This window comes from Bubalus kerabau, chromosome 6 (genome assembly GCF_029407905.1).
Source record: "Bubalus kerabau isolate K-KA32 ecotype Philippines breed swamp buffalo chromosome 6, PCC_UOA_SB_1v2, whole genome shotgun sequence".
NCBI classification, from domain to species: Eukaryota; Metazoa; Chordata; class Mammalia; order Artiodactyla; family Bovidae; genus Bubalus; species Bubalus kerabau.
Window position 1 is genome coordinate 41,646,323 of NC_073629.1, and position 22,156 is coordinate 41,668,478.

Consider the following 22,156-nt stretch of genomic DNA (forward strand, 5'->3'; position numbering starts at 1 on the left):
TATATACCATGTTTCACTTATTCATTCATCTGTTGATGGATGCTTGAGTTGTTTCTATCTTTTAGCTACTATGAATAATGCTATTATGAACATAGGTGTACCATTTCTCTTAAAGATTCTGCTTTTAATTCCTATGGGTATATATCCAGAGTAGAATTGCTAGATCATATGGTAATTCTATTTTTAATTTTTGAAGAACTATTATACAGTTTTCCACAGTGGCTGCACAATTTTACATTGATATTAACAAGGTAAAAGGGTTCCAATTTTTCCACATCCTCACCAACACTTGCTATCTACTGTTTTTTGTTATTTTTTAATAATTGTCATCCTAATGGGTGTGAGTGGATGTCTTTTTGTGATTTTGATTTGTATTTTCCTAATGATTAGTAATATTAAACCTCTGTTCATATGGTTATGGGCCACTTGTATACCTTTGGAGAACTGTCTATTCAAGTCCATTGCTGATCTATAACTAAAATTGTTTGGGCTTTTTGTTTGTTTGTTTGTTTAGTTTTAGGAGTTTCTATACATTCTCGGGGAGAAGGAAATGGCAACCCACTCCAGTATTCTTGCCTGGAGAGTCCCTTGGACGGAGGAGCCTGATGGGCTGCTGTCCATGGGATCACACAGAGTTGGGCATGACTGAAGAGACTTAGCATGCATGCATGCATTGGAGAAGGGAATGGCAACCCACTCCAGTATTCTTGTCTGGAGAATCCCAGGGATGGAGGAGCCTGGTGGGCTGCCGTCTATGGGGTCACACAGAGTCAGACGTGACTGAAGCAACTTAGCAGCAGCAGTGTACATTCTAGAGTTTCTATACATTCTATGTATTCTATACATACATTCTATACAATCTATTTATCACTTAGATATACAATTTGCAAATCTTTTCTCCCTTTCTGTAAACTGTCTTTTTATCCTATTGATGATGTCTTTAGAGGCACCAAAGTTTTTAATTTTCACAAAGTCTAATTTGTCTTTTGCAACTTCTGCACTTGGTATCACATCCAATAAATCATTGCCCATTTCAATGTTGTGAAGTTTTTGGCCTATGTTTCCTTCTAAAGGACTTCCCTGGAGGCTCAGATGGTAAAGAATCTGCCTGTAATGCAGGAGACGCGGGTTCGATACCTGGGTTGAGAAGATCCCTTGGAGAAAGGAATAGTTTTAGCTCTTACATTTAGATCTTAAAACAATTTTGAGTTACTTTTTGTATACAGTGTTAAGGGTCTAAATTCATTCCTTGGCATGTGGATAGACAGTTTTCTGACCATCGTTTCTTGAAAAGGCTTTTCTTTCTTCACTGAATAGTTTTGACAAACTTGTTGAAAAACAATTATACTGTATTCTCTTTAAATATCTTAAATTTGATCGTAGAATAAGATAATTTGTATATTTGTCACCTTTATATACAGAGATTTTTTTTCTTGATAACCCTTAATGGATTTTTAAACTGTTGAGAACTAAAAATATAGTTGAATAATACATTTTAGTCTCTAGTTACAGCAATTTTATGAGCTAATGTAAACTATTTTTATACTCAAGTTCGTTTCTGTTCTTTTTCACATATTTTTATGTATTTGCACATAGGTGGTATAAGAATCAATTTCACTAGACACACACAAAAAACATAAAACTATTTAAATACCATGTATTTATGCATTTATTCATTCTTTAAGTATTGATATACTCAAGTATCTATTATTGATGACAAAGCATTGTGAGAGGTCCTGAGGTTGCAATGATAAAGATACCAGGCTTTGTTTCTTAAAGCCACTTTACATAAAAATAGGTAAAGAGTCTATGAGGTCATAGGAGTTTTTATTAAGAGACACAGGAAGAGTGTAGAAAACACCCTTAGCTTAGGGAAAGAATATCAGGGAATTATTAGAGGAAAATGACCTGAGCTGGACAGAGCATATTGGAATATACATATATCAGAAAATTATCAGAGGAAAATGGTATGAGCTGGACATAGCATATTGGATTATACACATGCATACATATGTACTACATTGTGTGTTGGTATATATATATATATATATATACACACACACACACATATAGTAATGCAATATAATTATATATGCACTAATGTATCATATATAATGCTATATACATGTATACATATTTAAAATATATTATATATAATTTTAAATTTATATAATCTATAAAATATATAATAGATTTAAAAATACATAATTAATTCTGTCTATTGAAAATACTTCTTATATTTATATGAGAACAGGCCAGGCACATATAAACTATCCCACCATAATAGACATCCCCTAAGTTGCTTAAAATAATTTATGAAATTTGTTTTAAAAACTGCCCAAAATTGCTTACCTATAAATCATAGTCTCCTTCTTATAATATGCTTCAAATTTCAATTCTTTACACTATATTCTCCTTATAAGAGTAAAAAGAGCTCTGGACTAAAAAAATAGATCTAGCATTCCCATTAAAGATAAGTCTTCTTTTGGAAGCACATCAAGAAAACAGATTCCAAACAAGACTGTCCATGTCAGGCAAGACACCTACACTACACCCTTAATAGATACCTCTTGCTAAAGCTATCATCTTATAAACTTTAAAGGCAGTGGCATAAAAAGCAGATGCTTGTGATCTAGATCCATTAGATAAACTGTTGGAATGGGAACTTCAGTCTCTGAGCATTTGATGTAGACCAAAATACAGGTGTTGGTTTCTTCCAGCAAATTAAAGCTGCCTTCTTTTTTAAAAATTTTCAACCACCAGATAATCCATTTTTGGGCTTTCTTAGGCAATGTAGAGCAAACCCATGTTGTGATTACAACTTCCCCCTATAATGCTCCTCAAACATAAAGTGCTATTCTATGTGAATGTCTTTCATAAGATAGACCTAAGTGAATCTTGTTGGTGTGTTTTGCTGTGTGATGACCTTGCTGAGGATACTCTAGAGGTCACCTGATGGTGAACGTAGATATACCAAAGTACTCTACCCCTTGGCCTTTCAGATTTAGTATAAAGAAAATTTAAGAGAAATTTCAGCCTGAATCAACAAAAGCGATGCATTTTCTTAGCAGGGAGAATTAGCCAGGATGGCATTATCATAATGACACTATTTAGCTTTGTTTCAGTTCCACTTAACCAACTCTCATAAGAAAATTCGCCTTATTATACTATTTAACAAATATATCCTAAGGAAATCACGGAAACAGATGATTGCTTTTTGCATTTATGTAACAAAATGATTTAAACTTGAAATGCAAGAGAATAAAATTTTTTAATAAGATTTGCAGGCATTAATAAGTGAATGCTTTCAAAATCTACTGAATTAAGTTTATTCTTCAAAAATTACTGAGTTTAAGTAGATGCTTAAATGGAGCCATATACAAAACTACAGCTTATAATGATGTATGAGAAAAATGAAGTAGATAGAAAGTGCACCCTGTTTAGCAATTATTCTTCATTACGAGGGTCATGTTCAAATTAAAACCTCCATCTGTCTCTTGTTCCCCAGTCAGTTTTCTCTTTCCTTCCTCCTTCTGTCCCTCATGCTTTTCCTTTCTAATTTTCTCCATCTCTCCCCTTTTCTGTTCTTTTGGGAACATTATTGAAAAGAATCTAGGTCCCCAGCAGGGTACTTCACTAGAAAATGTAAACAAACTTTCTGCCATCCAGAGATTTAGAACTTCTATTAATGCACTGTGACACTTGAAGCACATTCAGCTGTCCTTAAAAATCAAAGAAAACACATTTTTTTAAAGACATGAATGCTATTCTTTACTGTCCAATAATGTCTAATAAGACTTGACAAGTACTCTTAGAATTTAGCCTATGTATGTCTCTAATGACAAGATACTAAAAAAAATGGAGGGGAATCATTATATTAGGGAATTAAAGATACAGCTATAGTTTGATTATAAAAATATTTTCTTGCTTAAAAGCACATTTTAATCCTCATTGTGGAAATCAGTATCCAAAAACTTTGAACAGAGTTCTGACTTTCCCTTCTTTCTGTTTTTTTTTTTTTTTTTTTTTTTTTTTTGATCCTAGGCAATGGTATCCATCTATCACAGCAAAATTCAAAATTTTAGGTAACATAAAACTATGAAACTCCCTAACTTCTCAGAAATGAATCAAATTGATTTATAAATTTGTTTGTAAAATGCCTCCTCAATCCTTCTCCTCATCAGCCCCTGAGACTATCAATATCACTCACCTAGAATTATTGTTGATACTTTTTATTTGTCAGCAGTCCTCTCTATTCTCTTCTTTAGTCAGTCCACTTTCCATACAGCCAGAGTTTAATTTCTAAAGCAAAGATTAAATTATGTAGCCACCTAGCTTAAAAAAATCCAACAACTTTCAGATGGATGAATTCAGTCTAAATCTGATAGCTTCAGTTCAGTCATTCAGTCATGTCCAACTCTTTGCAATCCCATGGACTGCAGCACGCCAGGCTTCCCTGTCCATCACCAACTCCCAGGGCTTACTCAAACTTGTCCACTGAGTCGGTGATGCCATCCAACCATCTCATCCTCTGTTGTTCCCTTCTCCTTCTGCCTTCAATCTTTCCTAGCATCAGGGTCTTTTCCAATGAGTCAGTTCTTCTCATCTGGTGGCCAAAGTATTAGAGTTTTAGCTTCAACATCAGTCCTTCCAATGAATATTCAGGACTGATTTCCTTTAAGATTGACAGGTTGAATCTCCGTGCAGTCCAAGGGACTCTCAAGAGTCTTCTCCAACACCACAGTTCAAAAGCATCAATTCTTCAGTGCTCAGCTTTATTTCTAGTCCAACTCTCACATCCATACATGACTACTGGATAAATCAGAGCTTTGACTAGATGGACCTTTGCTGGCAAAGTAATGTCTCTGCTTTTTAATATGCTGTCTATTTTGTCATAGCTTTTCTTCCAAGGCCTTCCCTGGTGCCTCAGAGGGTAAAGCATCTGCCCTCAATGCAGGAAACTGGGTTCGATCCCTGGGTCAGGAAGATCCCCTGGAGAAGGAGATGGCAACCCATTCTGGTACCCTTGCCTGGAAAATCCCATGGATGGAGAAGCCTGATAGGCTTCATGGGGGTCCAAAGAGTCCAACATGATTGAGCAACTTCACTTTCACTTTCTTCCAAGGAGCAAGCATCTTTTAATTTCATGGCTGCAGTCACTATCTGCAGTGATTTTGGAGCCCCCAAAATAAAGTCTCTCACTATTTCCATTGTTTCCCCATCTATTTGCCTTGAAGTGATGGGACCGGATGCCATGATCTTAGTTTTCTGAATGTTGAGCTTTAAGCCAACTTTTTCACTCTCCTCTTTCACTTTCATCAAGGGGCTCTTTAAGTTTTTCTTTGCTTTCTGCCATAAGGGTGGTGTCATCTGCATATCTGAGGTTATTGATAGTTCTCCTGAAAATCTTGATTCCAGCTTGTACTTCATCCATCCCAGCATTTTGCATTAATGTACTCTGTATAGTAGTTAAATAGTGAAGTGAAAGTCACTCAGTCATGTCCAATTCTTTGCAACCCTATAGACTATACAGTCCATGTAATTCTCCAGGCCAGAATACTGGAGTGGGTAGCCTTTCCCTTCTCCAGTGGATCTTTCCAACCCAGGGATTGAACCCAGGTCTCCTGCATTGCAGGCAGATTCTTTACCAGCTTAGCCACAGGGAAGCCAAATAAGCAGGTGAAAATATACAGCCTTGACATACTCCTTTCCCTATTTGGAAACAGTCTGTTGTTCTGTGTCCAGTTCTAACTATTGCTTCTTGACCTGCATACAGATTTCTCAGGAGGCAGGTAAGGTGTTATGGTATTCCCCATCTCTTTAAGAATTTTCCACAGTTTGTTGTGATTCACACAGTCAAAGGCTTTGGCATAGTCAATAAAACAAAAGTATATGTTTTTCTGGAACTCTCTAAATCTGATGGTTTAGACCAGTTATATTCTCATCCCAGCTAAATTTACCATCTGGCTGCATATATTCATTATTTTAAACATAGGCAAAAAGCAGTGCTCTGAAGTATCTTGCTATTGGATGCCATTATACCTTTGGATATTTCTATTTCTGTTTTTTTTTTTTTTTTTTGGAATAGCCTTCTCCAACACTTTATCCTAAAGAAGATGTGATAATACCATGTTTTTAGTTCAGCTATTAACCCTACAGGGAATCCTTCTTCATGTCAGTTCATTTATCACCACACCCCTTAGACAGCACTGATGCTTTTGTATTACAAGCATCTGTTTCTATGAACGTGTTTGACAAAAGTTTAACTGTCCTGACTTCTATTCTCTACACAAAATTTTCAACGTCCTGTATTTAACTCAAAATCCACCAATTAAAAAATTAAATAAAATCCCAGGAGGAATATGTATTTTGTTGAAAGCTGTGTTATTCAAAATTTATAATTCATTAACTAAATAACCAATTAAATCAAATTCAGCCTCAAATGGGCACTGAATTCTTATAGTGCAAATGGAATCACTAGGTAATAAAAAAGAATAATAATTTTCCATCTAGTTACAAATGTATTTTGAAAAAACATGTTGTTTAGAAAGCTATCTTACTCAATAGTAAAAATCCTAAAAGCTTGGATCTTTTATTGTATTTTTAAAAAATCCCATCTTATTTATTTCAAGAATTAGCATTTTATTCTTATCTTAGGAGTTTAGGTCTTCAAGTTACCTTGTCTCTGATTTGTTTTCTTTAAAGTGCAGTCAAGGAATAAAAATAGCACAGACCCTGGGAGGGTTGTGGGGATACTGAGAGAAGAAGGCTGGGAGGAAGGAGGTGAAAGTGGAGCATGAAAGGGACATCAAGAAATAGGATACACAATAATATGCTTCTCCCACCAGGCTCCTCTTTGCTGCTCCTGAGACTAGTTGCCCTGGGTCTGGAAGCTAAAGAGAGAGCCATACTGGAGAGCAGAGACCATAAGAATGCTTTTCACAGAGATAGCCAATATTTTTGTATTAGTATTTAACAAAATACTTTATAGTATGAGGATTTTATGGTATCTTTATTTTTTATAAAACTAGGAGGAAAGAGCTAAAATGTTCTCATAGTGTTTGGTGTAAATATGTATCTAATTTAACCTATGGACATCCATGGTCATTATGAATTTGTTCAGATAAGTTAGCAAACAGTACTGTCAATAAATCCAAACTTAAAATGTAGAAAATTTCAAAAGATTATGTAGTAAGAACCTATATTTGTTTCACAGAATCTGATATTATTGCTAGAAGCAAGTTCAGACATAAATCAAGTGTCACTTCTTTATTTTACACAAAAGATATCAGGAAACTGAGTTCTGGAACCAATATACATATATTGAAAGTCACATAGTCAATTATTGTGGAACCAGTCCTTGAATCTTGATCTCATTTATTATCTGCTTGTATCAATGAATTATTCTTCCTTGTGTGTTTGTGTGCGTGTGTCTGTGTGTGTGTGCACATGCACACATGTTCAGTCATGTCCAGCTCTTTGCAACCCCTTGGACTATAGCCCACCAGGCTCCTCTCTCTGTGGGATCTCCCTGGCAAGCATACTGGAGTAGGTTGCTATTTCCTACTCCAGGAGATCTTCCCAACCCAGGGATTGAACCCCAGTCTCTTGTATCTCCTGTATTGGCAGGCAGATTGTTTACCATTAGGGCCACCAAACTTGCAAAACATGTCCCCCCATTTCCTTTCCCCTTTCCTCCTAAGATCTGTCTAGGATTTGGTTCATTAACTGACAGGCTTCCTTTCCAGTCTTTCAAATTAAATGTTTGTAGTATCCTTCTCTAGTGCCTTATAAATTTCCAAGCAAGTTTATGCTCCAGAACATGAAGCCTGAAGTGAAGTAAAAGGTCTGTTTAGTCAAGGCTATAGTTTTTCCAGTGGTCATGTATGGATGTGAGAGTTGGACTGTGAAGAAAACTGAGTGCCAAAGAATTGATGCTTTTGAACTATGGTGTTAGATAAGACTCTTGAGAGTCCCTTGGACTGCAAGAAAATCCAACCAATCCATCCTAAAGGAGATCAGTCCTGGGTGTACATTGGAAGGACTGATGCTGAAGCTGAAACTCCAATACTTTGGCCACCTGATGCGAAGAGCTGACTCATTGGAAAAGACCCTGATGCTGGGAGTGATTGGGGGTAGGAGGAGAAGGGGACAGCAGAGGATGAGATGGCTGGATGGCATCACTGACTCGATGGACATGAGTTTGGGTAGACTCCAGAAGTTGGTGGTGGACAGGGAGGCCTGGCGTGCTGCAATTCATGCAGTCACAAAGAGTCAGACAAGACTGAGCAACTGAACTGAACTGAACTGAACTGAATATTTTTAGACAAGTTGCAAATATTTCCCTTCAAGAGGAAATAGCTCCATATTTTCAAACTTATTGGTTCTCGAAATAGTTGTTTTTGTCATTTTTTCTTTTCAGTTTGAAAAATACAACCCCTGACCTTTTGTCTGCAATAAGAGAGTGAAGAGATATAGGCTGACAAAGATTGTTGAGGAATTCTCAGTTAATCTCTCTCCAAAGGATGGTTGCATATTTAGTTAGGCTTTCATACGTTATAAAACCACTGATAAGATTTACTTTCAAATCATATCATCTCTATTTGTACAGATTAATGCACTAATGGTCCAGCTGGAAATACTGTGCTCCAACCATACTTGAAATTCTTCCACAAAAAAACTAAAAGATTACCCTCGACAGATCAAATTTAAGCTTACTTTAAATTGTTGTTCGGAGAAGGCAATGGCACCCCACTCCAGTACTCCTGCCTGGAAAATCCCATGGATGGAGGAGCCTGGTAGGCTGCAGTCCATGGGGTCGCTGAAGGTCGGACACGACTGAGCGACTTCACTTTCACTTTTCATTTTCATGCATTGGAGAAGGAAATGGCAACCCACTCCAGTGTTCTTGCCTGGAGAATCACAGGGACGGTGGAACCTGGTGGGCTGCCATCTGTGGGGTTACACAGAGTTGGACACAACTGAAGTGACTTAGCAGTAGCAGTAAATTGTTGTTAGAATTAGTGATATTTAAGAAGATCAAACAATTATATATCCATCAACTTAAATATTAACTGAAGTAAACAATTCACATTCTGAGTTCCCTTGTAGCTAAGTTGGCAAAGAATCTTCCTGCAATGCAGGAGACCTGGGTTCGATTCCTGGGTCAGGAAGATCCCCTGGAGAAGGAAATGGCAACCCACTACAGTATTCTTGCCTGGAGAATTCCATGGACAGAGGAGCCTTACAAGCTACAGTTGTGGGGTCGCAAGAGTGTCGGACATGACTTAGAGCCTAAACCACCACCATTCACATTCTCAGTTCTAATCTGACAAATATATATAATTAGATTGTCACTAGATGTGAATTCAGATATCGAATTACAGAGATAATTTACCTAATCTTTATGAAAGTATGGTTAAGAAGTACTTGCATTCATTTTTCTTTAATTTTAGAGGAGAAAATACAATTCAGTATGTTATACATTATTAAATAATTATTAACTGCCCAGAAAAAATGCTGATGTTTACATGAAAATACTGCTTGCAGAGAAAACGCACTTATTCAAACTAAAGCAAACATGAGCAATTAAATGCAGAACATTAAATACTAGCATTTATTTCAAGAGAAGAGGCTGTAAATCGTCAAAGATCATACACCAAATAATCATTGAGAATACATATATTGTTTAAATGGCAGATTAACTTTCAGTTTCTTAGGAAAAATATTCTCAAGTTTCATCCTTCAAAGAATATAATATTTTGTAACTTAGCAGTTGAGTAAAAAATAATATGTGAACTATAGATAAAATAATATTTTGATGGTGAACATTTATTAAATGTTTATAGAACTGCAATTTATAGTATTAAATTAGTATTAATACTGCCCTTTAACCTGTTTAATGTCTTGTCCATATCTCATCCCCAGAAAGTGAATGAATATTTATCCCTAATGTAAGTAATGCCGATGTATTTGAATTACCTTTTCTAGGGAGTTTTACACTTTCAGAATTTATGACAAGGTGTATTAGAAATAGGTTTTTAAGAATAAATCAATCAGTTTTATATTTTAAGCCATTTCCTCTATTCTACCAATACTGCTGCTAGAAATTGATTTTTAAAAAGGTTTTAACTCTCAGGTACCTTGGACATACATAAAAATGTGCCTGGAATAGCCCTAGCAGAGAGCTTCTTTTTCCCTAGCAAACTATCTAGATAAACTTTGACTCCAGCTTTATCACTTATTATTAGAACTAGTAATATCAGGAGTAGTAAAATAAGCCAAAAGGTTTTGTTTTGATTTTGTTTTTGTTGTTGGTTCTGGGATCAGAAGAATTTAATAAGGTAGGATTTAGGCAAATGTTGGGTCCGAGAGGTAGCTACCTGCATAGGAAGATCTGTCTCACATTATGGATCCAGGATGGCCTCTACCACCTCCCTCTTCATAGTCCCACACCTGGAGCCAACAGTCATTTGTTGCCTCCTAGATCATGGCTGAACTCATTTGGCTAGACTACAGGTGGAACAGGCATGATTAGTTTACCGAAGGCCACCGCCTAACCGGCTCAGAGCCTATACCCGAGGACAATTGTCAGGACATGTCTGCCTGCTGTGGTCAGGCCAGGTCACACTCACAAATGAGCTTGTTGCCTTATCAGCATCCTAGATTTCTAATTGGTGCTTTCAACTTTAACCATGGTTTCACCTATTGGTGTGTGTGACAAATGTGCAGAAAATATAGCTCTCAATTTTACATGTGGTTGAATGACAATTAATAAATGGCTTTGTCTTTTGTTCATCCTTTACAAATTCAAGGTAAGTTCCACCATCCTTTCAAGGATAGCATATAGGTCCTTGATGAAGTCTGCTGGGACTCAAATAGCAGGGAGAGCTAAGTCCTTCAGGACTCTAGTATAATAGAGAAGTATTAAATGTTTTGCTCTTGATATGTTAATCAATTATACATTAACATGTTTTAACCCATGAGATTCATACTAAGCCATAAATCGGCAGCATTGTGAGAAATAATAGTCTACATGCATGTGAAATGTGTAGGGAAAACAGAAGATAAGCAGTCCTGCCATGTAGCATATACAGAACTCCTTGAATATTTATTCTACATGTGGTATCATGAGAAGCTCTCATTATACTTCCTGGATTGTAGCAGTAGCTCAATAAATATAAATGTATTCTTCCATTTTAAGTCTTCACAGTTTAGATTACAGGTTAAGAATTTCATAATAGTGTCATTTAACAAATATTTATCATAATTAACTTTGTGTCAGGCATAAGAATTAGTATATATGGCCCCAGTCCTTAAGGAACTACAATCTAACTGTAGATTCTAATCTTCAAAAATAATTATTACGCATTGTGTTAACATGGAAATAGACCAATGTGATATGTGAGAACTGATAAGGAGCGTATATCACCTCATTTTGTGTCTCAAGGAAGACATTTCAGATGAAATAACAAGGAGTCTAAAGAATGTGTGACATTCAGCTACTGAATATTAGAAGGAAAATTAAAGGAAATGTCATAAGGTATAAATATCTTGCTATATTACAAGCCATATGATATTACTAGGAAATAAATATCAAGCAAGGAGATCCAACCAGTCCAGCCTAAAGGAGAACAGTCCTGGGCGTTCACTGGAAGGACTGATGTTGAAGCTAAAACTCCAATACTTTGGCCACCTGATGAAAAGAGCTGACTCATTGGAAAAGACCCTGATGCTAGGAAAGAGTGAAGGTGGGAGGAGAAGGGGATGACAGAGGATGAGATGGTTGGACGGCATCACCAACTCAACGGACATGATTTGGATAAACTCCGGGAGCTGGTGACGGACAGGGAGGCCTGGCGTGCTGCAGTCCATGGTGTCGCAAAGAGTCAGACATGATTGAGCAACAGAACTGAACTGAAACATTAAGCAATATTGCACAATAGAGTTTTAAAATCTCAGAAGGCAAATAATAGGTAGTTTTCATTTTATATTAAAGAACTTAGACTTTTATCACTGTAAAAGACGCTTACTCCTTGGAAGGAAAGTTATGACCAACCTAGATAGCATATTCAAAAGCAGAGACATTACTTTGCCAACAAAGGTTCGTCTAGTCAAGGCTATGGTTTTTCCTGTGGTCATGTATGGATGTGAGAGTTGGACTATGAAGAAGGCTGAGCGTCGAAGAATTGATGCTTTTGAACTGTGGTGTTGGAGAAGACTCTGGAGAGTCCCTTGGACTGCAAGGAGATCCAACCTTTCATTCTGAAGGAGATCAGCCCTGGGATTTCCTTGGAAGGAATGATGCTAAAGCTGAAACTCCAGTACTTTGGCCACCTCATGAGAAGAGTTGATTCATTGGAAAAGACCCTGATGCTGAGAGGGATTGTGGGCAGGAGGAGAAGGGAATGATAGAGGGTGAGATGGCTGGATGGCATCACTGACTCGATGGACGTGAGTCTGAGTGAACTCTGGGAGTTGGTGATGGACAGGGAGGCCTGGTGTGCTGCAATTCATGGGGTTGCAAAGAGTTGTACATGACTGAGCAACTGATGTGATCTGATCTGATCTGATGAGATATATATATATATATACATATATATATATGCTTTTGAACTGTGGTGTTGGATAAGACCCTTGAGAGTCCCTTAGACAGCAAGGAGATCCAACCAGTCAATCCTAAAGGAAATCAGTCTTGAATATTCATTGGAAGGACTGATGCTGAAGCATATTATATTTGCCCACTCTCAACTCTTGGTCAAAACAAGTCCCAGTGACAGATAAACCATGGCTCCTGGGTGCAAAGAGGGACACACTTGTTGAAGAGAGAGCTGTAAAGATTTGTGGCCACTGTTAAAGTCAACCATAAGCAGTGAGTGATACGATCAGAATCATATTGTGGTTTTTGTTTCATAGCCTCAGGTGCATGTTAGAATAATGGTATCAGTTCAGTTCAGTCACTCAGTCATGTCTGACTCTTTGCTACCCCATGGGCTGCAGCATGCCAGGCTTCCCTTTCCATCGGCAACTCCCAAAGCTTACTCTAACTCATATCCATTGAGTTGGTGATGCCATCCAACCATCTCATCCTCTGTTGTCCCCTTCTCCTCCAGCCTTCAATCTTTCCCAGAATCAGGGTCTTTTCAAATGAGTCAGTTCTTTACATCAGGTGGCCAAAGTATTGGAGTTTTAGCTTCAGCATCAGTCGTTCCAATGAATACTCAGGACTGATTTCCTTTAGGATTGACTGGTTGGATCTCCTTGCTGTCTAAGGGACTCTCAAGAGTCTTCTCCAACACCCAGTTCAAAAGCATCAATTCTTTGGTGCTTAGCTTTCATTATGGTCCAACTCTCACATCAATACATGACTACTAGAAAAACCATAGCTTTGACTAGACCTAAATTATCTCACCTACCAAATCAGAATCTCTTAAGAGAGAATTAATGAATATATATATAATTTGAAAGAAGTTATCCAACATATCTAAAATTCAGTTTTGGTTGAGAAGTTCCCTCTTCAATAAATTATTCTGATGACAATATTAGGGGAATATGTTTGAACTGAGTCATTTTATTTTGTACCAGCGCGGCGGCCAAGAGGAGCTACCCCGCCCCCGAGGTCAGGGGCGATGGCCCAGAGGAGCTACTCCGGGCCGAAGTCTGGGGCAGCGGCTGAGAGGAGCTACCCTGCACCTGAGGTCAGGGGTGGTGGCCGAGAGCAGTTACCCCACCTCCCAGGTAAGGAGCAGCGGCTGAACTTTGCTGGAGAAGCCGTGAAGAGAGACCGCAGGTCCAAGGTAAGTGAAACCCAAGTAAGACAGTAGACACTGAGAGAGGGGATCAGAAGGCAGACAGACTGAAACTACAATCACAGCCAACTAGCCAATAGGATAACATGAACCCTAGCCTTGTCTAACTAAATGAAACTAAGCCATGCCAGAGTGGGGCCACCCAAGAAGACAAGTTATGGCGGAGAGGTCTGACAGAGTGTGGTCCACTGGAGAAGGGAATGGCAAACCACTTCAGTATTCCTGCCTTGAGAATGCCATAAACAATATGAAAAAGCAAAAAGATAGGACATTGAAAGATGAACTCCCTAGGTCGTTAGGTGCCCAATATGCTACTGGAGATCAGTGGAGAAATAACTCCAGAAAGAATGAAGAGATGGAGCCAAAGCAAAAACACCACCCAGTTGTAAATGGGACTGATGATAGAAGCAAGGTTCCATGCTGTAAAGAGCAATATTGCATAGGAACCTGGAATGTTAGGTCCATGAATCAAGGCAAATTGGAAGTGGTGAAACATGAAATGGCAAGAGTGAACATTGACATTCTAGGAACCAGTGAACTAAGATGGACTGGAATGGGTGAATTTAACTCAGGTGATCATTATATCTACTACTGTGGGCAGGAATCCCTTAGAAGAAATGGAGTGGCCATCACGGTCAAAAAAAGAGTCCAGAATGCAGTACTTGGATGCAATCTCAAAAATGATAGAATGATCTCTGTTCATTTCCAAGGCAAACCATTCAATATCACGGTAATCCAAGTCTATGCCCCAACCAGTAATGCTGAAGAAGCTGAAGTTGAACAGTTCTATGAACACTTACAAGACCTTCTAGAACTAACACCCCAAAAATATGTCCTTTTCATTATAGGGGACTGGAATGCAAAAGTAGGAAGTCAAGAAACACCTGGAGTAACAGGAAAATTTGGCCTTGGAATACAGAAGGAAGCAGGGCAAAGGCTAATAGAGTTCTGCCAAGAGAATGCACTGGTCATAGCAAAATCCCTCTTCCAACAACACAAGAGAAGACTCTACATATGGATATCACCAGATGGTCAATACCGAAATCAGATTGATTATATTCTTTGCAGCCAAAGATGCAAAAGCTCTATACAGTCAGCAAAAACTAGACCAGAAGCTGACTGTGGCTCAGATCATGAACTCCGTATTGCCAAATTCAGACTGAAATTGGAGAAAGTGGAGAAAACTACTAGACCATTCAGGTATGACCTAAATCAAATTCCTTATGACTACACAGTGGAAATGAGAAATAGATTTAAGGGACTAGATCTGATAGAGTGCCTAATAAACAGTGGATGGAGGTTCATGACATTGTACAGGAGACAGGAATCAAGACCATCCCCAAGAAAAAGAAATGCATAAAAGTAAAATGGATGTCTGAGGAGGCCTTACAAATAGCTGTGAAAAGAAGAGAAGCACAAAGCAGAGGAGAAAAGGAAAGATATTCCCATCTGAATGCAGAGCTCCAAAGAATAGCAAGAAGAGATAAGAAAGCTTTCCTGAGATCAATGCAAAGAAATAGAAGAAAACATTAGAATGGGAAAGACTAGAGATCTCTTCAAGAAAATTAGAGATACCAAGGGAATATTTCATGAAAAGATGGGCTCAATAAAGGATAGAAATGGTAGGGACCTAACAGAAGCAGAAGATATTAAGAAGAGGTGGCAAGAATACACAGAAGAACTGTACAAAAAGATCTTCAGGATCCAGATAATCACGATGGTGTGATCACTCACCTAGAGCCAGACATCCTGGATGTGAAGTCAAGTGGGCCTTAGAAAGCATCACTATGAACAAAGCTAGTGCAGCTGATGGAATTCCAGTTGAGCTATTCCAAATCCTGAAAGATGATGCTGTGAAAGTGCTGCACTCAATATGCCAGCAAATTTGGAAAACTCAGCAGTGGCCACAGGACTGGAAAAGGTCAGTTTTCATTCCAATCCCAAAGAAAGGCAATGCTAAGGAATGCTCAAACTACCACACAATTCCACTCATCTCACACGCCAGTAAAGTAATGCTCAAAATTCTCCAAGCCAGGCTTCAGCAATATGTGAACTGTGAATTTCCAGATGTTCAAGCTGGTTTTAGAAAAAGCAGAGGAAACAGAGATCAAATTGCCAACATCTGCTGGATCATTGAAAAAGCAAGAGAGTTCCAGAAAAACACCAATTTTTCTTTATTGACTATGCCAAAGCCTTTGACTGTGTGGATCACAATAAACTGTGGAAAATCTGAAAGAGATGGGTATAGCAGACCACCTGACCTGCCTCTTGAGAAACCTGTTTGCAGGTCAGGAAACAACAGTTAGAACTGGACATGGAATGACAGACTGGTTCTAAATAGGAAAAGGAGTACGTCAAGGCTGTATATTGTCACCCTGCTTATTTAACTTATATGCAGAGTACATCATGAGAAACGCTGGGCTGGAGGAAGCACAAGCTGGAATCAAGATTGCTGGGAGAAATATCAATAACCTCAGATATGCAGATGACAACACCCTTATGGCAGAAAGTGAAGAAGAACTCAAAAGCCTCTTGATGAAAGTGAAAGTGGAGAGTGAAAAAGTTGTCTTAAAGCTCAACATTCAGAAAACTAAGATCATGGCATCTGGTCCCATCATTTCATGGGAAATAGATGTGGAAACAGTGGCTGACTTTATTTCTCTGGGCTCCAAAATCACTGCAGATGGTGACTGCTGCCATGAAATTAAAAGCTGCTTACTCCTTGAAAGAAAAGTTATGACCAACCTAGATAGCATATTGAAAAGCAGAGACATTACTTTGCCAAAAAAGTTCTATCTAGTCAAGTCTATGGTTTTTCCAATGGTCACGTATAGATGTGAGACCATAAAGAAAGCTGAGCGCTGAAGAATTGATGCTTTTGAACTGTGGTGTTGGAGAAGACTCTTGAGAGTCCCTTAGACTGCAAGGAGATCCAACGAGTCCAACCTAAAGGAGACCAGTCCTGGGTGTTCATTGGAAGGACTGATGTTGAAGCTGAAACTCCAATACTTTGGCCACCTGATGCGAAGAGCTGACCTATTTGAAGAGACCCTGGGTCTGGGAAAAATTGAAGGCAGGAGAAGAAGGGATGACAGAGGATGAGATGGTTGGATAGTATCACCGACTCGATGGATGTGGGTTTGGGTGGACTCTGGGAGTTGGTGATGGACAGGGAGGCCTGGTGTGCTGCAGTTCATGGGGTCGCAAAGAGACACTACCGAGTGACTGAACTGAACTGAAGTGACGGAGGTAGGGAAGTTTGAAATGATGCAGATTTAGGAAACAATTTAGATAATATATGTACTAATGTATAATACAAGCTTTTTGAATTGTACTGGATGTTGAAGAAACAAATCATCATGAGTCCTCCAGAACATTGCTAACTGTGAATATGTTTTAAAGCAGTGAAACTGCAGATTAATAATTCCCCATAGGTTCATATGAAGGTACTAAATTATGAAGTTCCTTGGAAAGGTTGTTGCAAAGCTTAAGACAAGAATATTTTACTTTGACAATTTTTGTATTTGCATATTTGATGGCCATGAATGAGTGGGGAGAAAAAGCAGTCATTTTTGGTATTTCAGAACTGTCTAGCACAAAATATAAAGAGGTCCATAAAAAGAAAAAGGAGAACTGTATCGCCTTGATGTACTGACTTTCATTTTGAAAGATCACATAGCTTTTTACAGATTTAACAACCTGACATACAGGGATCATTTCAACCTCTGCTGAAATACAATCAGCCTTGGGGTGAAACTCACCTGTTATTAAACTGACTTTGGCAGCACTACAGAATACTTTAGTACAGAAAATAAAAAGAGAAGGTCAAACCTCATTAAAACTTCTAGGAGAAGTTACCAAAGGACTACTGAATCTTGGGGAAGAATTGGTTCCAACAAAAGTGAAACTGCGTGATTTGAGATGAGATGGTATTGGGAAAAAAAAAACAAATGATTCCATTCTCTCAGTAACAAGGAAGTAGATATATAAGAAACAGGCCAATAAAATACAAGTATCCATTCCTTGAGTTAATGCATCTGGATCTCCCTTCTCCCATGGCAAGTGTTAGCTATTTGGAATCAGGAAATAGTTGATAAACGGGGGTAGTCTATTCGAAGGATAAGAAATTACACAAAAAGTAATTTTGTTATTGTTAAAACATGAACCTAAAAGAGTTTATGGTTACCAGATTTAATCACAAGAAGGAAGGCATTGGTCAGATGGGTTTACATTTTTAAAACCTTAGTATTTCCTGAAAGTCCAGTGGTTATGAATTCGTGCTTCCACTGCAGGGGACATGGGTTGATCCCTGGTGGGAGGACTAAGATCTTGCATACCCTGTGGTATAAACAACAACAACAAAAACTTTTATGTAACACATAAGCTACATAAGAAATGCTCACTAAACTCTGTTTTGTTTTTTGGAATCCTAATGTCAGGACTTCCCTGGTGGTTAAGAATCCACCTGCCAATGCAGGGCATATGAGTTAGATCCCTGGTCCAGGCAGATCCTACATGCCACAGGGCAATTACATCCATACCCACAACAACTGAACCCTCTTGCCATAGAGCCGGTGCTCTGCAACAAGAGAAGCGATTACAAAGAGAAGCCTGAGCACCACAACTCACGAGTAGCCCCCACTTGCTCTTCTACTGGAGAAAGCCCAAGTGCAGCAATGAAGAACCAGTGCAGCCCAAAACAAAAATAAACAAATCCCTATGTCAGACTGAATACGACTACAACACTACATAGGAAACAAAATAAAATTAAACACTACTAATGTAGGCATTGCTGCTGCTAAGTCACGTCAGTCGTGTCCGACTCTGTGCGACCCCATAGACGGCAGCCCACCAGGCTGCCGTCCCTAGGATTCTCCAGGCAACAATACTGGAGTGGGTTGCCATTTTCTTCTCCAGTTCATGAAAGTGAAAAGTGAAGGTAAAGTCACTCAGTCGAGTCCGACTCTTTGCAACCCCATGGACTGTAGCCTACCAGGCTCCTCCGTCCATGGGATTTCCCAGGCAAGAGTACTGGAGTGGGTTGCCATTGCCTTCTCCAGTGTAGGCATTACACCTTTTCAATTATTTAGTTCTCATGACTCATCATAGGATTTTTTTTCTAACATTTAAAAATTTAGAAATGATCTATGAAGAAATGCTCTTGAGTGATTATTTTGCCTGTACAAGTAATGCATATTAAACTTAGCTAAGAGAAAACTTTTCCCTAAAGGGAAAAGTTGTATTTCCTTAAAGGCAATACAAACATACGTACCTCATAATTATAGTATTCCAGAAGAAGAGAGGAAATAGAGAGACATTAGTTGAGAGAACCCATGGCTAGATTACTTATACGTGGTCAAACTGAAGTTCAGATCACCTGAATTTTAGGGGCAACTGAGTGACACTCTCCAATGAGGAGTTCTTATAACTGCTAGCCAAGAAATCAATCAACTGGTCTTTTTCAGAGTCTATCATTCACCTCATTAGACCAGTGACAAATGGAGCCAAGACTGTCAACTTCATTTCCCACAGCCTTCTGACCCATTGAAGGGCTAATAGTGAAGAATACTAAATGATCTGATGGCAATACATTTTAGACTAGGTATGGTCAACTGGCTCCAGTCCATGAGGTCGTGAAGAGTCGGGCATGACTGAGCGACTTCACTTTCACTTTTCACTTTCATGCATTGGAGAAGGAAATGGCAACCCACTCCAGTATTCTTGCCTGGAGAATCCCAGGGACAGAGGAGCCTAGTGGTCTGCCGTCTATGGGGTCGCACAGAGTCAGACACGACTGAAGCAACTTAGCAGCAGCAGCAGCAGCATATAATTCAAACAGAATATTATCATAGTCATAGCTGAATGAATCTTCCTCTATTCACTACACTACTTCTCTTTACCACATTCTCATATTTTTCAAAGGAATTAATCACTCCATTTATGTGTGATACATATCAGATTTCATTTGTGAATGTCCTTTGTTTCCATTTTATAATCTGAACTGATGATTTATTTTAAGCCTCCACAAAAACACTGTGCTGAAATAGGAAGTTATTTTTCAACTAGGCAGATTCATAGAATATTGATATTTTCCAAATGTTATGTTTTTATAGCCTTAAGTTATTTAATATAAAAATTTTGTTGGTATGTATGCTCCAGTGACTTTTAAAAAGGACATAAAGAAGCTAAAATTTTAGAGTTTGGATTATATGAAATATATTTATTTGTTTCTTATGCAAGATTAATTTTCCAGCTTGTCTGTAAACACAACAATGAAGCAATTTCCTCAGGTCTTTAGATGGCCTTTGGAGAAGGGAAAGGCTACCCACTCCAGTATTCTGGACTAGAGAATTCCATAGACTGTAAAGTCCATGGGGTTGCAAAGAGTCAGACATGACTGAACGACTTCCACTTTCACTTAGATGGCCTTACTTCCTACTAGCTATTCTTGTGAAAGAGTCTGATGATGATGATTTCATTCTTTTTTGTACCTGGTCTGTTTCTTTTCCCTGCTGGAAGTTTTTAGTATGCTCTCTTATCTTTGATTTTTAAAGTTTTGAAATTTTTCTACACTGCATTGAGATGTATGTCTTCACCAAGTGAAAATTTTGTAAGCCTTTTCATTTCTAGAAATTTCTCTTATATTTCTGCTAACCTCCCCCTCCCATTTCCTCTCTATATTGCTAAATTCTATTTGGTATTTACTTTGGGAATTGATGCTCTCCCTGCCATTTATTTTTCTCTATCACATTTTCACATCCTTGGGTTTTGTTCAATTTTCTAAAAGATGTTTTTTTCTTCCAAATCATCTATTTATCTCTCTGTTAGTCAATTATATATATATAATCACATTATATATATATAAAATCACATATTATATATATATATAATTTATGAGTTCTTTATTATAATTTATCATTCCCCCAAAGTATTACATTCTTATTTCATAGATGCAACACAGTATATTTTTAATTCTCCAGGATATTAATACAGTATTTATTCATTTATTTTAGTTCTTTATATTATCTTATTTTTTTAGATTATATTTATACTGTTTTTGCTTTTGGATTAGACCTAAGGAACCACAGCTCCTGGGTAGGGTAGGAGAAATACAAGGAGATCTCCAGGAAATCTTACAAGAGAATACTTGGTGTGGGTATTCAGAAAATTTGGTTTGGGTATTTGGAAAAATAGTGGGTCTTATTGAAAGATTTATTGGTGCAATTAAAATACTAGCAATTAACATATAAAGGTATATAAGTTGGATGGATAATATTTCCTTAAGAGTAACATGTGAATTTCATCTTTAAGCTTGTTATAGAATCAAATTACTTTTCTTTATCTTCCCCCAAGTGTGTACCTATAGTTCATCCCATAGTGCTTCCCTTTATTTTCCTCAGATTAGTTTTAAAACATAACACTTTTGCTATCACTGAATGTGATTTCCGGAGATTGAGTAAATACTTTCACATGGGCAGATCTGTACCAAAAATCTAACACTGCATTTTAATTATACATTTGTGTTCCTTTCTCTCTTACTAGAATGAGTTCTGAAAAAGAGCAAGTCTATTTTCATATTAATAGTGACAGCTTAATGCCTATGGTTTTATTAAATTTTGATTATTTTTGAATGTGCTATGTATTAACCCTTTTATCAATCCATTGACACATTTGAAATGTGTGGTTTATTCACCTTCAGTTTTGTATCTTGTGTAGACTCCTATCAGTGATTCATGAAAAATCTATCATTGTCATTCTTTATGTAGCCTCATGAACAATTAAAAATAAAAATCTTGAGCCACATTTCTTCCTTAAATAGTTTATGTCTATAATAGTCAATGTACAGAAAAAAAAATCATATAGAAAGAACTAAAACAGAAGCTACAGTGTTAAGGTTATCTTTCAAATATGTTCAACAAATCTGTGAAATAAGTTTGATGATATGATGATAAATTGAATTGCTTTACAATGATCTATCACTTTATGCACTTCATATGATTCTAGAGATCTTCCCCCAAATAGTCTTCTAGTTAGTTCCAAAATTTTGTGATCCTGTGCACTTTACTGAACAAACATTTTTTCACATACTTAATCTAAAATTATGCAATTACAGACTGGTATTGATAATTATGATAGTATTGTAAAGTGATTTCTATATTGACAAAATAGATGTATTTTAATTGGGGGTTTATTGTACAAATATAGATAATTATCTTAAAGTCACCTGACTCAAATTCTAGCAAATAAGAGTCTGAATCAGAAAATAACTAAAATAACTCTGAGTAGTAGAAAATCCAACCAAACATTCACCAGATCTGAACGAAATGTAAGGCACTTCATAGCCCTAA